The following is a 19,083-nucleotide window of genomic DNA, read 5'->3' on the forward strand; positions in this document are numbered from 1 at the left end:
TAAACACCTGATTGGCCGGATTGTAAAACTATGTTCCAAGGCGCCAGAATAGAAAGTTTATTTCCTAACACCATGCGGAATTTGTCTTTTCCCAGGGTCTTAGGCAACCCCGTGAAATGGTCATTCGATCCCCACAGGGGTCTCTGTCCCCAGGTTGAGAACCACTGGCCTAAAGGGAAGGGACTGGTGACAGATTAATGGAGTTGGAAGGGGACCTTACAGGTCATCTTAGCTAAGGGGTAGGCAAAATTGGCTCTTCCATGACATGTGGACTTCAACTTCCAGGATTCCTGAGCTAGCATGATTGGCTCAGGAATTCTGGGAGCTGAAGTCCACAAGTCATAGAAGAGCCAACTTTGCCTACCTGAGCTAGTCCAACCCCCTACCCAAGCAGGAAGGGATGGAATTCACAACCTTTTAATTGTGAGGCTGCAAGAGCTCTACCTCTAGATTCTTTTTTGGGTTGCCCCCAAACTTCATTTTCTCTGCTGGGACTTTTGCCTAGCAGCCTGGACGAGATAGGAGCCTCCGAGTGGAAACCCCCCCCCCATCATGCAAGTCTTGCCGGCGGGGCAGCGAGCCCCGGAGCCAAAGGGAGTTTCAGGGGCGCAAGGCTAAGCCCCCCTCCCCAATTTAGCGGTCCTAAAGGAAGCCCCCCCCGCCCTCTCCAAAATTAAGAGAAGGGGGGCTTCAACAGAGAGGGGGGGCTCTTCAGAGGAGGGGCTTCTCCTAAGGTAAGGGGATCCCCCCCCTTATCCAGAGAGAATGGGAGGGGGCTCGTGAGGTCACTGAAGGGAGGGGTTCCGCCGGAGGGAGGGAGGGGGAGCCCCGCTCACCTGGTCTCCGCGATCTCCCCCAACACACGAACAGGGACCTTCGGCCGGGAGGAGAAGCAAACGGCGCGAGGCGGCGACGGCGGCGGACTTAAGGCTGCCGGCTTCGAGCTCGGCAGCGGCGGCTCCGGCCTTGACCAACTTCCGGGTTGGCTGCCGCCATCTTGGACTATCATGCGGACTTCCGGCCCGGAGAGAGAGAGAGAGAGAGAGAGGCGAAGGGGAAAGCCCGACAACAAGACTTCCGTTTCTACGCACGGAGTTCTTCCAATGAGAGGCGCGCCCGCCCGAGGTGGGACGTCCACAGCTGACGCTCGCACAACCCGGATGGCCGGTTCCCAATCGACAGGATGAGTGGAGCTCCCCCCCTCCCCTCAAAACGAAAAACCCTTTTCCTCACGGGGCTAGAGCAAGGATAGTCAAATGTCTAGAGCGATGTGGAGGTGTAAGTTGGGGAAAGACGGGGCATTGATTCCACCGAGAAATCGACAGAGCGGCGCTTTTTAAATACCTCGTTGTTGGAATAGAAACCGGTCGTCGATGCTCAATTTTTGCTCGTCGTTTTTTAAATCTCTTTGCTTCCGGATTTCATTAGAAACGTGGAAATCAGAGCGTAAGGGGCTGGGCTATAGAGGAGAGGGCGGGGCAGTGGCAAGAAAGGAGGAAGTGGGGAGTTTGAGAAATGCTGTGGATTTATTGCCGTCGCGCTACTTTTACAGTATTAATATTATGAACAATGTCAGCAAAACTTACTAGGATTTTTATGCTCCCATAAAAGGATGCATGGCACAACTTTGAGTGGAAGTTTTATTTTATGGAAATTTGGGCCTCCTTATCGGCTACAGACTTCTAATAAATAAATCATGGTTTACATAACCTTGATCAACTTGATTATGTGGCATCAAGTTAAGTGTCAGCACTTAGCAGCCAGGCGGATCAGTGTTCTCAAAACTTGGAAACTTTAATATCTGTGTACTTCACTTCCCAGAATTCCCCAGGTTGCCATAAATCCAATAAATAAATAAATAAATAAATACTGGCTGGGGAAGGTGGGATTTGAAGTCCACATATTTTAAAATTGCTAAGGTTTTTTAAAAAGATAGCAATAGCATCTGGACTTATATACCGCTTCATAGTGCTTTTACAGCCCTCTAAGCTGTTTACAGAATCAGCACATTGCCCCCAACTACTGTATCCATCCATCCATCCAGAGGTGGGCTACGAGCCAGAATGCTAAATTGCGTTTACCCCGACAAACTCGTAGGTTCTTGCGGGGCCAGCACGATTTTGCTGCTGCACCTGTAGAGGCAGCAAAATCGTGCACAGAGCCACAGGTGCGCCCACGTTTCAGCATGTGCGGAGGCAAAAAACCCACCGAAACAGGGGCGCACCTAAGACTCTGTGCGCGATTTTGCTGTCTCCACAGGTACAGCAGCAAAATCGTACTGGCGCCGCAAGAACTTATGAACCGTGGCAGTGAGCGCAATTTAGCATTCCGGCTCGTAGTCCACCGCTCTACCTACCTACCTACCTATCTATTTTGTCAAACAATTATACAATGGTAATTTGTATAAATAAAACATTAGAAAAGTTATTATTATTATTATTAATAATAATAATAATAATAATAATAATAATAATAATAATTTGTATGCCGCCCCTCTCCCAGGACTCGGAGCGGCTCACAACAAGACAATACACAATATACAAATCTAATAGTTAAAAAACTATTTTAAAAACCCTTATAAAATAGTCATACAGCTCAACCAGACCATACATAAATTATAATAGCTAAGGGGAATATTAATTTCCCCATGCCTGGCGACATAGATGAGTTTTCAGAAGTTTACGAAAGGCAAGGAGGGCAGGGGTGGTCCTAATCTCTGGGGGGAGTTGGTTCCAGAGGGCCGAGGTCACCACAGAGAAGTCTCTTCCCCTGGGCCCCGCCAGACGACATTGTTTAGTCGACGGGACCCAGAGAAGGCCAACTCTGTAATGATAGAAGATTAGGACAGTAGGATAGGGTCGGTAGGCACAATGGTGCGCTTATGCACGCCCCTTACAGACCTCTTAGAAAGGGGAGAGGTCAATTGTAGATAATCTAAGGTTAAAGGTTTGGGGGTTAGGAGTAGAAACCACAGAAAGGTCTGCATTCCAGGCGTTGATTACTCTATTTCTGAATAGAGAGAGGGGGGGGAGGGGGGGGAGAGGTGGCCTGTCCGGATGGGAGGGTAGCAAAAATGGAGCTCCACCCCAGAGCACCCAATTTGCACTGAAAGATGTTGAAAGAAAATGCAGGGCGTGTCCTGCATAAACCACAGAGTGGTAGTAAAAATTTTGGTAGCCCTTTGCTGGAGATAGATCCTCATTTTACCCACCTCGGAAGGATGGAAGGCTGAGTGAACCTTGAGCCGGTGGTGAGATTTGAACTGCTGAACTACAGCTAGCAGTTAGCTGAAGTAGCCTGCAGTGCTGCACTCTAACCACTGTGCCACCCCGACTATTTGCAAATATTCTATTTGCAGCCACTCTTCTCTCTGTCTGTGGCAGCCAGAAGGGGTAGTGAACAATAAAAATTACTTCTTCCAACAAAGAAACCCCCTCAGAGGAAGGGAGATTACAAATAATCCCGTCTTGTGCTGAAATGGATAGACTTACTATGGAATTGAAAGATAAGAATGAATCGGAATACTTTAAAATCTGGGATAAATTTTACCCTGGTGGGAATGGAGGACGACTATTTGGATTATGAATTAGTAACAAATTGGAAATGTATATATTCTTATGTTAGCAAATTGGGAAAAAATGGATTTAGTATTGTATAGAAAATTTGGATATATTTATATAGAGATAAAGGATTGTATTTAGGAGGAGAAATAACTTGATGGAGATGTTTAAACTGGAATGTTACGTCACGTCCAATGTTTTTCTTTTTTAATTGTACTATAAATAAAAACTTATAAAATAAAATAAAAATACTTCTTTCTGATCTGGACAAAACAGGGAGCTGAATGAGTTTTAGAAACATAGAAGACTGATGGCAGAAAAAGACCTCATGGTCCATCTAGTCTGCCCTTATACTATTTTCTGTATTTTATCTTAGGATGGATGGATGTTTATCCCAGGCATGTTTAAATTCAGTTACTGTGGATTTACCAACCACGTCTGCTGGAAGTTTGTTCCAAGCATCTACTACTCTTTCAGTAAAATAATATTTTCTCATGTTGCTTTTGATCTTTCCCCCAACTAACTTCAGATTGTGTCCCCTTGTTCTTGTGTTCACTTTCCTGATTAGTTTCCACAAACAGAAAACAATAACTTAAATCAAGGGGAAAAAACCACATCCCCACCAACAGTGGCATGGCAATTCTATATAAACAGAGCCAGCACCACACTTACTAGAGCCTACTAGATAAGCTTACATAATCGGATAATGAAACTTCCGCAAGAAAGCAACCAAGGTCAATGAGCGCCAGCAGGTCCTCAGTTTTGATGGAGGCTTTTTGAGTAATGTTTCCAGTAACTAAGGGTGTCTTTGATTAATATTTTGAGTTCTTCGAAGTTAACAAAGCGAATTCTGCATGACGAATGCAGAAACTGATAAGAACTGGTTCAAACCTGCCACGGAGAAGAATCGTACGTGGATCTGAACTTTAGTAAACTCGCCAAAATCATTACAATGTGGGAAGCACACCTCCTGAATGGGACAAGTATTAACATGGATCGTGCTAAGAATATTATGGGATGCATGTTACACCTAAAGTTCCTGAGCATGCGCACTGGATCGCCAGGTGAGTCAAATGATGCCAAGCGATGAGAGAACTCATTCAGAATAATAAAAGAGGAGAATGAATAACAGGGGTGTTAAACTTGCGATGTCATGTTGTCACATATTGTGACTTTTTTTCCTCTTTGCTAAACCAGGGGTGGGCATGGCCAGTGCGTGACTCATCTGGCCCACAGGCCACAAGCTTATTATTATTTATTATTATTATTTATTAGATTTGTATGCCGCCCCTCTCCGTAGACTCGGGGCGGCTCACAACAATAACAAAGACAATGTAAGAACAAATCTAGTAATTTAAAAAACACTAAAACCCCCATTATTAAAAGCAAACACACAAACATACCATGTATAAACTGTATAGGCCCAGGGGAGATGTCTCAATTCCCCCATGCCTGACGGCAGAGATGGGTCTTAAGAACTTTACGAAAGGCAAGGAGGGTGGGGGCTATTCTAATCTCCGGGGGGAGTTGGTTCCAGAGGGTTGGGGCCGCCACAGAGAAGGCTCTTCTCCTGGGTCCCACCAAACGACATTGTTTAGTCGACGGGACCCGGAGAAGGCCAACTCTTTGGGACCTAACCAGTCACTGGGATTTGTGCGGCAGAAGACGGTCCCGGAGATATTCTGTTCCGATGCCATGAAGGGCTTTATAGGTCATAATCAACACTTTGAACTGTGACCGGAAACTGATCGGCAACCAATGCAGACTGCGGAGTGTTGGTGTGACATGGGCATACCTGGGGAAAGCCCATGATTGCTCTCGCAGCTGCATTCTGCACGATCTGAAGTTTCCGAACAAAGCTTGACCCAGATTTGTTGAAGGCGATACGTAAACCGCGTAGAGAGGGTTGTAAAGCACTGTGAAGCAATATACAAGTCTAAGCGCTAATGCTGGTGCTATAACTGAGTCAATTGTCAAACATCCGAATGTAAATCACATGACCACAGGGATGCTGCAACGGTCCTAAATGTGAAAAATAGCCTTAAGTAAAGACTATTTACTTAAAATCGAAAAAATAGTCTTAATATTACATCTGTCGCAGCCGAACTGTGTACAGTGGTACCTCTACTTATGAATGCCTCTGCTTATGAACTTTTCTAGATAATAACTGGGTGTTCAAGATTTTTTCCCCTCTTCTCAAGAACCATTTTCCACTTATGAACCCGAGCCTCTGAAACTGTAACTGGAAAAGGCAGGGAGAAGCCTCCATGGGGCCTCTCTAGGAATCTCCTGGGAGGAAACAGGGCCGGAAAAGGTGGGGAGAAGCCTCCACTGGGCCTTTTGGAAGCTCCTGGGAGAAAACATGGCTGGAAAAGGCAGGGAGAAGCCTCCGTGGGGCCTCTGTAGGAATCTCCTGGGAGGAAACAGAACCAGAAAAGGCGGGGAGAAGCCTCCGTGGGGCCCCTCTAGAAAGCTCCTGGGAGGAAACAGGGCCATAAAAGGCGGGGGGAAGCTTCCGTGGGGCCCCTCTAAAAATCTCCTGGGAGGAAACAGGACCGGAAAAGTTGGGGAGAAGCCTCCATGGGGCCTCTAGGAAGCTCCTGGGAGAAAACAGGGCTGGAAAAGCCGGGGAGAAGCCTCCGTGGGACCTCTCTAGGAAGCTCCTGGGAGGAAACAGGGCCTCATACTCCCTGTGGTTTCCCCAATCACACGCATTATTTGCTTTTACATTGATTCCTATGGGAAAAATTGCTTCTTACAAACTTTTCTACTTAAGAATCCGGTCACAGAACAAATTAAGTTCCTAAGTACAGGCACTACTGTATGAGCGGTACACGTGTATGTTGATTCGGTTGTTTGCCTTGTAGGTTTTTAAATGGGGTTTTATTGTCTTAATTTAATATTTTGACTTCTTTTATATTGTACTATATTTTTCATATTGTTGTCAGCCGCCCTGAGTCTCATTGGGAGTCGGTGGCATAGAAGCCTTCATGAATGCATAAATAAATACATATCTACATACATACATACATACATACATACATACATACATAAATATTACTTTGTCGGTGCCGTTGTGACTTCGAACAGTCATTAAGCAAACAATGTGTTGGTTATGGCCTATAAAGCCTCACATGGCATTGTAGCAGATTACTTGTGGGACCGTCTTCTGCATCACGTATCCCAGCGGCTGGTTAGGTCCCACGGAGTTGGCCTTCTCCAGGTCCCATCAGCCAGGCAATGCTGCCTGGCAGGGCCTAGGGGAAGAGCCTTCTATGTGGCGGCCCCGGCCTTCTGGAATCAACTCCCCCCCCCAGAGATTCGTACTGCTGCCACCCTCTCGGCCTTCCGTAAAGCCTTAAAAATGCACCTCTGCCGACAGGCTTGAGGCCACTGAGAATTAACATGTACCACGGCCCATGATCGAATGAATAATGTTAGGACAAAATGTGGAGGATTGGTTTTTTATATAATTTGAGGTTTTAGAATGTGACTTTTTAAGATTTTTTTACGTGAGTCTAGATTTAATGTTTTTTAGTATTTTCAGTATTAGTATTTTCACATACTGTACTTTGTATTGGTTTTGTAAGCCACCCTGGGCCTCAGGAGAAGGGCAGCGTAGAAATCTAATAAATATTTTATTTATTTATTTATTTACTCATTTGTCCAATACACAATACATATGAGAGAGTATAGACATGAAGTAATATATATAAAGATAATATGTAAAAATAGAGAAGATATATGAAAGGAAGAAAATATATATGATATATGAGATAAAGGAAAGACAATTGGACAGGGGACGAAAGGCACTCTAGTGCACTTATGTACGTACACCCCTTACTGACCTCTTAGGAACCTGGCGAGGTCAATCGTGGATAGTCTAAGGGAGAAGTGTTGGGGGTTAGGGGTTGACACTATTGAGTCCCGTAACGAGTTCCACGCTTCGACAACTCGATTGCTAAAGTCATATTTTTTACAGTCAAGTTTGGAGCGGTTAATATTAAGTTTGAATCTGTTGCGTGCTCTTGTGTTGTTGCGGTTGAAGCTGAAGTAGTCATTGACCGGTAGGACGTTGCAGAATATGATCTTGTGGGCAATACTTAAATCGTGTTTTAGGCACCGTAGTTCTAAGCTTTCTAGGCCCAGGATTGTTAATCTATTTTCCTAGGGTATTCTGTTTCGAGTGGAGGAGTGAAGGGCTTTTCTGGTGAAATAGAAACATAGAAACATAGAAGACTGACGGCAGAAAAAGACCTCTTGGTCCATCTAGTCTGCCCTTTTACTATTTCCTGTATTTTATCTTAGGATGGATATATGTTTATCCCAGGCATGTTTAAATTCAGTTACTGTGGATTTCCCAACCACGTCTGCTGGAAGTTTGTTCCAAGGATCTACTACTCTTTCAGTAAAATAATATTTTCTCATGTTGCCTTTGATCTTTCCCCCAACTACCCCCAAATAAACTGTTGTAAATTGAGGACTCCCTGTACGTGCATCTAAACATACCTCCTCGTGAATTGTAAGGATTGGCAGGAGGTCATGAATAAAACAGAAGCATCATCTGAGAACGGCTAAATTGAGAAACTGGACACCGAGCGCGTCAACCGTAAGAGAGTTTCAGGTTCGCCCCAAATACCCGCTAAGAAAAGAGAAATTTCTTCTCTTCACAGGAAGCAACATACACTGCTCAAAAAAATAAAGGGAACACTTAAACAACCCAATATAACTCCAAGTAAATCAAACTTCTGTGAAATCAAACTTGCCCACTTGGGAAGCAACACTGATTGACAATCGATTTCATCTGCTGTTGTGCACATTCAACTTTGTACAGAACAAAGTATTCCGTGAGAATATTTCACTCATTCAGATCTAGGATGTGTTATTTGATGGTTTCCTTTATTTTTTTTGAGCAGTGTATTTATAAAGGAGTATTCCAGCCACAATTCAAAGTGCTGGTTATGACCTATAAAGTCCTTCATGGCATCGGACCAGAATATCTCCGGGACCGCCTTCTGCCGCACGAATCCCAGAGACCGATTAGGTCCCACTGAGTTAGCCTTCTCCGGGTTCCACCAATATCTAAAAACCCTTTATTTAAAAAGCCAAACATACACACAAACATACCATGCATAAACTATATAGGCCTGGGGGAGATGGCTTGATTCCCCCATGCATGATGGCAGAGGTGAGTTTTAAGGAGTTTAAGAAAGGCAAGGAGGGTGGGGGCAATCCTAATCTCCGGGGGGAGCTGGTTCCAGAGGGTCGGGGCTGCCACAGAGAAGGCTCTTCCTCTGGGTCCCGCCAGACGACATTGTTTAGTCGACGGGACCCGGAGAAGGCCAACTCTGTGGGACCTAACTGGTCGCTGGAATTCGTGCGGCAGAAGGCGGTCCCGGAGATATTATTATTATTATTATTATTATTATTATTATTATTATTATTATTATTATTTAATATTTCTTAACAACTTTTTTTTTTTTTTTAAAGAGCGACTCTGGATTTTAGATGCCATATTTGAAAACAGAGCAGCCTCACCTACGATGGCTGTCCTTAGCAAGGTGTAAAAGCAAAAACAAAAGAGAAACTGAGGCAAGATGGCTACGGCAGCCCCATTCTGTAGCTCCGATAGCCTCCTCCTCCCTTTTCTGGAGAAGAGAAAAAGAAAGTTCATTTCAAATAAACATTTTAGCTGACTTCTAGCAAGCTGCGAGTCTCGTTTGTTCTTTAAGGGTTTTTTTTCACGAAGGCTTTGAACCAAGATCATACATGAAGTTCTACAAATATACCAAGTCAGGGAAGAAAATCTACAGGCAAGAATAAAAATAAATTAAATAAAATGAAGATCCACATGTTTCCAAGCTCAGTCTGGATCACACAACAGGTGTTAACCATCTTTTAATACACAATCGCCTGCTTTCTCCCTCCCTCCTTTTTGTCAGCACCTGTTTTAAAAAAGATCAAGCGTGGAAGAATAATTTTCATCAGCTGCTACGAAACCCGCCGTGAACTGAAAACGAGACTTACTTCCTATCTATTCTGAGTTGGGGAGCCTCTTCATCCAATTTTAGTTTGCAGGCTTACCTGAGATTTAGGGAATTCCTTCGCTGGCTGTTGGTTGTTTTGTTTTGTGGCTGTCTTCTCCCCTTCAGACCAAGACTGTCAACTCTTCCTCCTTCCCCGAGGCTCATGTCAACATCACCCAGTGGGTTTCACTTTCTTCTTTGAAGACACTCCTAGGTTTAAAAAAAATAAATAAAGAAAGAAAGAAAGCCCTTGTTTGAATTTTCCTGCTTAAGATTCATGTGTAATTTCCAGCCTCCGATACTTACAGGGAGCCCTCGACTTAACAATATTTATGTATCGGGGCGGCTCACAACCTATCAAAAGAATAATAAATAATAATAATAATAATAATAATTTATTAGACTTGTATACCGCCCCTCTCCGGAGACTCGGGGCAGCTCACAACAATGATAAAACAATATTTATTATTTATTTATTTATTCATTTGTCCAGTACACAAATACATAGGAAGAAAATAGACATGTGATAATATAAAAAGAGGGTGAAGGTGAACTTAGAGGAGAGGATATGTGAAAGGAAGAAAATATATAAGATAGGTGAAAGAAAGGAAAGACAATTGGACAGGGGACGAAAGGCACACCAGTGCACTTATGTACGCCCCTTACTGGCCTCTTAGGAACCTGGAGAGGTCAATCGTGGAGAGTCTAAGGGAGAAGTGTTGGGGGTTAGGGGTTGACACAATTGAGTCCGGTAGTGAGTTCCAAGCTTCGATAACTCGATTGTTGAAATCATATTTTTTACAGTCAAGTTTGGCTTTGTAAAAGTACAAATCTAATAATTAAAACTATGGCTAAAATCCATTATCTTTAAAAACAAGCAATAGTACACAATCAACAATCAATATCACAATCATTAATAACTTTTAATGGTTAGAAGAGGGGCATGTGCTAGTTGCCTCATGCCTGGCGACATAGGTCTTAAGCAGCGGTCCCCAAACTACGGCCCGCGGGCCGGATGCGGCCCGCTGAGGCTATTTACCTGGCCCGCAGCAGCATACAAGATTTTACCATATATAATATACTAAGTCCCCTTATCTCCCCTCCACTCTGCTGCTGAGCGTCTGGTGGCGGCAAGGAAAAGGAAAGCCAGGGGGCGGGGAGGAAAGCACCCTATGGCAGAGCAGCAACAGTTCCTCTGAGAAAGAAATTAGCCAATTGCTTTCCTCCCCTCCCCCTGGCTTTCCGCCTCCTCCTCCTCCAGACGCTCAGCTGCAGACCGTCTTGGTCCCTCCAGTGCCGCTTTTTTGCTTTTTTTTTTTTTTTTTTTTTGCACCGGTGAGGTTTGCGCGCGTTTGGGCACTTTTGGTGTTGGGGGGGTCTGCTGCGGAGAGGGAGAGAGAGAAAGAGGGAGACATAGAAAGGGACTGAGAGAGAAAAATAAAGCAAGAAAGAGAGGGAGAGAGAGATCGGGAGAGTGCTGCTTTTTTGCTTCTTTGCTGCCCCGCAGGGAGCCTGGAAGCCCTGCAAGAGCGTCTGGAGGGGGCAGTAAACAAGCCATCAGGACCCCCGCGCACTAAATTGTTAACGGCCACAATGTCCCGGCCAGGCGACGGGGAGGCCCTCCCTATGGTTGCCCGCCGCCCAGGCCCCGCGCTTGGAGCCGGGGGCGACGGGCCTAGCCTCGGCTTACTTGGCCCCGGCGCGGCCGAAGCGCGGGGCGGAGTAGGCGGCGGCGGCTGCTTCAGGCCCGCCCCCGAGCTGAACTTCCTTTGGCTTCCTTCGGGGCAAAGCTGCAAAGCTCACCTGCCGCCTCGAAGGAAGCCAAAGGAAGCTCAGCTCAACGAGGACCGGCTCTTGGTCCCTTGAAGCTACCACCGCCGCCCACTGCGGAGATCCCTTCGCCCGAACGGAGGCGGCGGCGGGTTCAAGGGACCAAGAGCCGGTCCTTTTCGGAGCTGCGTTGCTTGAGGAGATCCCTTCACCCGGAGGCTGAGGCTGCAACAATTCAGCGCGGAGAAAGACTGGCTCTTGGTCCTTTGAGCCCGCCGCCTCCGTTTGGGCGAAGGGATCTCCGCAGTGGGCGGCGGCGGCGGCGGTGGCAGCTTCAAGGGACCAACAGCAGCTTCAAGGGACCAACAGCTGAGCTTCTTTTGGCTTCCTTCGAAGCGGCAGGTGAACTTTGCAGCTTTTGCCTCGAAGGAAGGCAAAGGAAGCTCAGCTCGGGGGCGGGCCTGAAGCAGCCGTCGCCACCTACTCCGCCCCACGCTTCGGCCGCACCGGGAGCTTTGGTGGGCGCGGGGCAGCAGGGCAAGCCACGAAGGTGGCGCAGCGTGGGTCAAGCGGGAGGGCACAGCAGTAGTCCTAAGGCGGCGGTGGGGCGGTTGGCTGCAAGGCACCGGCGCCGGCGGCTTGATGTGTTGCAGGACGCCGTACATTGCTGGCGCTGCCCCGTGCCCATGCCCAGCGCAGCGCCAGCAATGTACTACGACCCGACGTCGGTGCCACCGTCTTGGGAGCTTCTGCTTGCAACCGACTGCCCCGCGGCGTGTTGCAGGGCAGAAAAAAAAAAGAAGAGAGGAAGGAAGAGAGAAGAAAAGGAGAGAGAGAAAGAAAGAAAGCAAGAGAGAGAGGGAGAGAAAATAAGTGAGGGGGAGGGAATGTGAGAGAGAAAAGGAGAAAAATGAGAAAATGATGGAGGGAAAGAACGAGGGAGAGGAAAACAAAACAAATGAGAAAGAAGGAAAAAAAGGGAGAGGGAAGAGAGAAGTGGGAAGGAGGGAGGGAGGGAAAGGAGAAAAGGCAGGAAAAGGAAGGAAGGAAGAAGAAATGGAGGGAACAAGGAAGGAAGGAAGAATGAAATGAATGGAAGGGCGGAGGAAGGAAAGACTTTTGGGGGGGGGGTGTACATTTTTTTTAAATTTTCTCTCAACATACATTCAAACAATACAATGTACCATCTAATTTTCCCTGAATAAAATGCGGTATTTTGTCAGTAACTAATATCAATCATCAAAAAAGTTGCAAAAGTTTTTTTTCTAATGTTGTCATCCAGTTACATTCATTTTCTTTTAATTAAATTCCCTCCTTAATGTTCCTTCAAAAAGTACAACACCAATTATATTTCTAATTTATTAATCATTATGCCAAAGTGCTTCCTTCTTTATATATTTTTCTATAAATATTTTAATACATTTTTCTATAAACCAATAAAACCTTGTATAGCCAATCAGATGTTAACAAAAGAAAATTAAAAACAAAATATAAACATGTATGAATTTCAGACTTCTTCCCTCCCTCTAAATAGTACATTCCCATTTTTTTTAATGTTAAAATAAGGTATGTGCAGTGTGCAGAGGGATTTGTTCATAGTTTTTTTTATAGTCCGGCCCTCCAACAGTCTGAGGGACAGTGAACTGGCCCCCTGTGTAAAAAGTTTGGGGACCCCTGGTCTTAAGGCTCCTACAAAAGGCGGGGAGGGTGGGGGCAGTCCGAATTTCCGGAGGGAGCTGGTTCCAGAGGGCCGGGGCCGCCCCGAGTCTGCGGAGAGGGGCGGCATACAAATCTAAATAAATAAATAAATAAATAAATAAAACGCTAATAACATTTAAAACCATTCATTCCCATTCACACTGCAGGACATACTACACTCGTTGGCTAGGGGGCTAGGGTCTAATGGCCTCAAACCTGGTGTCACAGATATTTTTATTTATTTATTTTGTCCAATACACAATGAGGGTTTTAGTGGGTATATATCTATATACACATAGTAAAATACATGATGAAGGTTATAGAGGAGATACTCATAGTAAAATATATCTAAGAAAGAAGAGAAGAGAAGGTATAGGAATAGAACATATCAATGAAAGAATAGAAGAAGAGATATAGGAATAGAAGAAAGGTATAGGAGATATAGGAGAGCAATAGGACAGGGGACAGAAGGCACTCTAGTGCACTTGTACTCGCCCCTTAAATTGATAGGTCTTTAAACTCTTATGGGAGGCGAGGAGGCTGGAGGCAGTGCAAATCTCTGGGGGGAGCTGATTGCAGAGGGCCGGGGCCCTCACAGAGAAGGCTCTTCCCCTAGTTGACGGGACCCAGAGAAGGCCAAATCTGTGGGACCTAACTGGTCACTGGGACTCATGCGGCAGAAGGCAGTCCCACAGGTAACAATAGCTTGTTTAGGGACCGTTCAACATTACAACAGTTCCGGGGGGAAGTGATAGACAGTTTTTCACGCTTCAGACCGTTGCGGCGTGCCCTGTGGTCATGTGATCAAAATTCATCAAGTAAGGCAGTGGATGGATGGAAAAGAAAGAACAAGAGGAAGGAAAGAAGAGAGGGAGGGAGGAAGGAAGGAAGAAGTGGAGAAAGAATGGGGAGGGAAGGAGGGTGGGAGAGAGGAAGGGAGGGAAGGAAGGGAGGGAAGGAGGGAGGAAGGAAGGAAGGAAGGAAGAAAGGAAGGAAGGAAGGAAGGAAGGAAGGAAGGACATCAGTCTCTGTGGAGAGTTCATTCCAGAAGGCTGGAACTGCTACTATCAGCCCTCTCAAGTAAACAAGGCAGGGAATATGACCAGATGAGCAAATGAACGAATCCCAACAACCGGTTAGGTCCCACAGAGTTGACCTTTTCCGGGTCCCGTCGACAAAACAAGGTCGTCTGGTGGGATCCAGGGGAAGAGCCTTCTCTGTGGTGGCCCTGACCCTCTGGAATCAACTCCCCCTGGAGATTAGGACTGCCCCCCACCCTCCTTGCCTTTCACAAACTCCTTAAAACCCACCTCTGTCACCAGGCATGGGGAAATTGATTCCCCTGGGCCGTTTCCACTTTACGTATGGTTTGTATGAGATGTATGATTGTTTTTTATATTAAGGGTTTTAAATTGTTTTAAAATAGAATAGATAGAATAGAATTTTATTGGCCAAGTGTGATTGGACACACAAGGAATTTGTCTTGGTGCATATGCTCTCAGCGTACATAAAATAAAATATACATTTGTCAAGAATCATGTGGTACGACACTTAATGATTGTCATAGGGGTCAAATAAGCAATGAAGAAGCAATATTAATAAAAATCTTAGGATATAAGCAACAAGTTACAGTCATACAGTCAACATGGGAGGAAATGGGTGATAGGAATGATGAGAAAAACTAGTAGAATAGAAGTGCAGATTTAGTAGAAAGTCTGACAGTATTGAGGGAATTATTTGTTTAGTAGAGTGATGGCGTTCGGAAAAAAACCTGTTCTTGTGTCTAGTTGTCTTGGTGTGCAGTGCTCTGTAGTGACTTTCTGAGGGTAGGAGTTGAAACAGTTTGTGTCCAGGATGCGAGGGGTCAGGAAATATTTTCCCCGCCCTCTTTTTGACTCGTGCAGTATATAGGTCCTCAATGGATGGCAGGTTGGCAGCCATTGTTTTTTCTGCAGTTCTGATTCTCCTCTTTTAAGGGGTAGTGATTTCTGACAGTCTCAAAATGGATGAGCAGTGTGGCCGGGCAGTAGGAAAAGCAAGTAGGATGCTTGGCTGCATAGCTAGAGGTATAACAAGCAGGAAGAGGGAGATTGTGATCCCCTTATATAGAGCGCTGGTGAGACCACATTTGGAGTACTGTGTTCAGTTCTAGAGACCTCACCTACAAAAAGATATTGACAAAATTGAACGGGTCCAAAGATGGGCTACAAGAATGGTGGAAGGTCTTAAGCATAAAACGTATCAGGAAAGACTTCATGAACTCAATCTGTATAGTCTGGAGGACAGAAGGGAAAGGGGGGGCATGATCGAAACATTTAAATATGTTAAAGGGTTAAATAAGGTTCAGGAGGGAAGTGTTTTTAATAGGAAAGTAAACACAAGAACAAGGGGACACAATCTGAAGTTAGTTGGGGGAAAGATCAAAAGCAACGTGAGGAAATATTATTTCACTGAAAGAGTAGTAGATCCTTGGAACAAACTTCCAGCAGATGTGGTTGGTAAATCCACAGTAACTGAATTTAAACATGCCTGGGATAAACATAGATCCATCCTAAGATAAAACACAGGAAATAGTATAAGGGCAGACTAGATGGACCATGAGGTCTTTTTCTGCCGTCAGTCTTCTATGTTTCTATGTTTCTATGTTTAACCATTGGATTTGTACTGTTTTGTTGTTGTGAGCCGCTCTGAGTCTCCGGAGAGGGACAGCATACAAATGTAATAAATAATAATAATAAATAGAAACATAGAAACATAGAAGTCTGACGGCAGAAAAAGACCTCATGGTCCATCTAGTCTGCCCTTATACTATTTTCTGTATTTTATCTTAGGATGGATATATGTTTATCCCAGGCATGTTTAAATTCAGTGAGTGTGGATTTATCTACCACGTCTGCTGGAAGTTTGTTCCAAGGATCTACTACTCTTTCAGTAAAATAATATTTTCTCATGTTGCTTTTGATCTTTCCCCCAACTAACTTCAGATTGTGTCCCCTTGTTCTTGTGTTCACTTTCCTATTAAAAACACTTCCCTCCTGAACCTTATTTAACCCTTTAATATATTTAAATGTTTCGATCATGTCCCCCCTTTTCCTTCTGTCCTCCAGACTATACAGATTGAGTTCATGAAGTCTTTCCTGATACGTTTTATGCTTAAGGCCTTCCACCATTCTTGTAGCCCGTCTTTGGACCCGTTCAATTTTGTCAATATCTTTTTGTAAGTGAGGTCTCCAGAACTAGTGAGGTCTCCAGAACTAATAAATAAAATTCCATTTTATCGTAAGACTCTTTTTAACAGAATCTCGCCAATCTGAAGTTAAAATGGTGTGCGAATCGGAGTCACCCCTCATAGAGAGGGAGAATCAAAGTCGACTCACTTTCCCTTTCTTTGTCATACAGATATTCTTAAGACCATAACCGACACCCAAAACGATGCCCAGGCCCTCTCCCTTCCTCCCACAAGAGGAACAGCTCACCGAAGAGAATAAACATGAACATAAACTTAGCAACCAGATAAGGAAGCTGCAGCCTCTATAATATCACCAGATGTGGCGTTATCTGCAGGGCCATAGGGGAAAAATAAAATAGAAAGTACAGTACTAGCAGTATGTACTCCGAAAATAGGTGACCGGGAAAAAGGTGCTTTCCAGATTATTGTGCCAGGTGTCAAAGTACAAATCCTTTACCTGTTGATCCTGAATTGTTAACCTGTGCTTGGTGAAATTATTTCCTGGCTGTCAATTCCCGTAACCTCAAGGTGGTTGAACTGGGGATGTTGGAGATCCAAGTTTCTCAACCATGGTGGCTTTAAGATGTCTGGACTTCAACTCCCAGAATTCCTCAGAGAGCACCAAGCCCCCCTCATTTCATCCCTGAGCTACAAATATTTCCCTTTATAATTATAATAATAATAATAATAATAATAACAACAACAACAACAACAACAACAACAACAACAACAACAGAGTTGAAAGGGACCTTGGGGGTCTTCTAGTCCAACCCCCTGCTTAGGCAGGAAACCCTACACTACTTCAGACAGATGGTTATCCAACATCTGCTTTAAAACTTCCAGTGTTGGGGCATTCACAACTTCTGGAGGCAAGCAGTTCCACTGATCAACTGTTCTGTTAGAAAATTTCTCCGTAGTTATAAGTTGCTTCTCTCCTTGTTTAGTTTCCACCCTTTGCTTCTTGTTTTACCCTCAGGTGCTTTGGAGAATAGCTTGACTCCCTCTTCTTTGTGGCAAGCCCTGAGATACAGCTCATCTGTTTGGAACCCATATCGCATCTCAGACATTAACACCCTTGAAAATGTCCAAAGATACTTCACCAGAAGAGCCCTTCACTCCTCCACTCGAAACAGAATACCCTACGAGACTAGACTTTCAATCCTGGGCTTAGAAAGTTTAGAACTAAGACACCTTAAACAAGATCTAAGTATTGCCCACAAGATCATATGCTGCAACGTCCTGCCTGTCGGCAACTACTTCAGCTTCAACCACAACAACACAAGAGCACACAACATATTTAAACTTAATATTAACAGCTCCAAACTTGACTGTAAAAAATATGACTTCAGTAACCGAGTTGTCGAAGCGTGGAACTCATTACCGGACTCCATAGTGTCATCCCCAAACCGCCAACACTTTACCCTTAGATTATCTACGGTTGACCTATCCAGATTCCTAAGAGGTCAGTAAGGGGCGAGTACAAGTGCACTAGAGTGCCTTCCGTCCCCTGTCCTATTGCTCTCCTATATCTCCTATACCTTTCTTCTATTCCTATATCTCTTCTTCTATTCTTTCATTGATATATTCTATTCCTATATCTTCTTTTCTATTATTTCTTAGATATATTTTGTATCTCCTCTATAACCTTCATCATGTATTTTACTATGTGTATATTGATATATACCCACTAAAACCCTCATTGTCTATTGGACAAAATAAATAAATAATTTTTTTTAAAAAAAGACTGCTATCCTGTCTTCCCGGGTCCTTCTTTTCATTAAACTAGCCATGCCCAGTTCCTGCAACCATTCTTCATATGTTTTAGCCTCCAGTCCCCTAATCCTCTTTGTTGCTCTGCTCTGCACTTTTTCCAACATCCTTTTTGCATCGTGGTGACCAAAACTGAATGCAAGTGTGGAGGGCAAAATTCAGATGCCTAGCAAGTGACTCATATTTATGACTGTTTGCAATGTCCTGGGGTCATGCGATCCCCTTTTGCGACCTTCTGGCACGCAAAGTCAACGGAGAAGCCAGATCCACTTAACCAGGTTACTAACTTCCATAACTGCAATACAGTGGTACCTCTACTTACGAACTTAATTTGTCCCGTGACCAGGTTCTTAAGTTTGTAAGAAGAAGCAATTTTTCCCATAGGAATCAATATAAAAGCAAATAATGTGTGCGATTGGAGAAACCACAGGGAGGGTGGAGGCCCTGTTTCCTCCCAGGAGATTCCTAGAGAGGCCCCACGGAGGCTTCTCCCCGTCTTTTCCGGCCCTGTTTCCTCCCAGGAGATTCCTAGAGAGGCCCCACGGAGGCTTCTCCCCGTCTTTTCCAGCCCTGTTTCCTCCCAGGAGATTCTTAGAGAGGCCCCACGGAGGCTTCAACCCGTCTTTTCCAGCCCTGTTTCCTCCCAGGAGATTCTTAGAGAGGCCCCATGGAGGCTTCTCCCCATCTTTTCCGGCCCTGTTTCCTTCCAGGATATTCCTAGAGAGGCCCCACGGAGGCTTCTCCCCATCTTTTCCAGCCCTATTTCCTCCCAGGAGATTCTTAGAGAAGCCCCACGGAGGCTTCTCCCCGTCTTTTCCGGCCCTGTTTCCTCCTAGGAGATTCCAAGTGTGGCTTTACCAAGGCCTTATACCAGCCTGCAAGGTTAGCTCACCCTACCAGCCGACTTTAGCTTTTTGCAGAGGCAGCTGCCTGGTGAGATTTTTTTTTTCTGTCCCGGCTCCACATCCTGCAGAAAGAGACAGACAGGCTGGCTCTCGGGAGGCGGGGTGGGGTGGAGGGGAGGGGTGCC

General features: G+C 45.0%; 1 protein-coding gene across 1 annotated transcript in view; it reads right to left on the minus strand.

The window, feature by feature from the left end:
• SBNO2 (strawberry notch homolog 2) overlaps window positions 1-1,024 on the minus strand; it is a 163,576-nt gene extending 162,552 nt beyond the window's left edge. Inside the window, exon 1 of the mRNA XM_070745041.1 lies at window positions 837-1,024. The gene's annotated coding sequence lies outside the window, so the exon portion shown is untranslated. The remainder of the gene's footprint in view (window positions 1-836) is intronic.
• Between the last annotated feature and the right edge of the window lie 18,059 nt (window positions 1,025-19,083).

The sequence above is a fragment of the Erythrolamprus reginae genome, chromosome 1, assembly GCF_031021105.1.
Source record: "Erythrolamprus reginae isolate rEryReg1 chromosome 1, rEryReg1.hap1, whole genome shotgun sequence".
Classification (NCBI taxonomy): domain Eukaryota; kingdom Metazoa; phylum Chordata; class Lepidosauria; order Squamata; family Dipsadidae; genus Erythrolamprus; species Erythrolamprus reginae.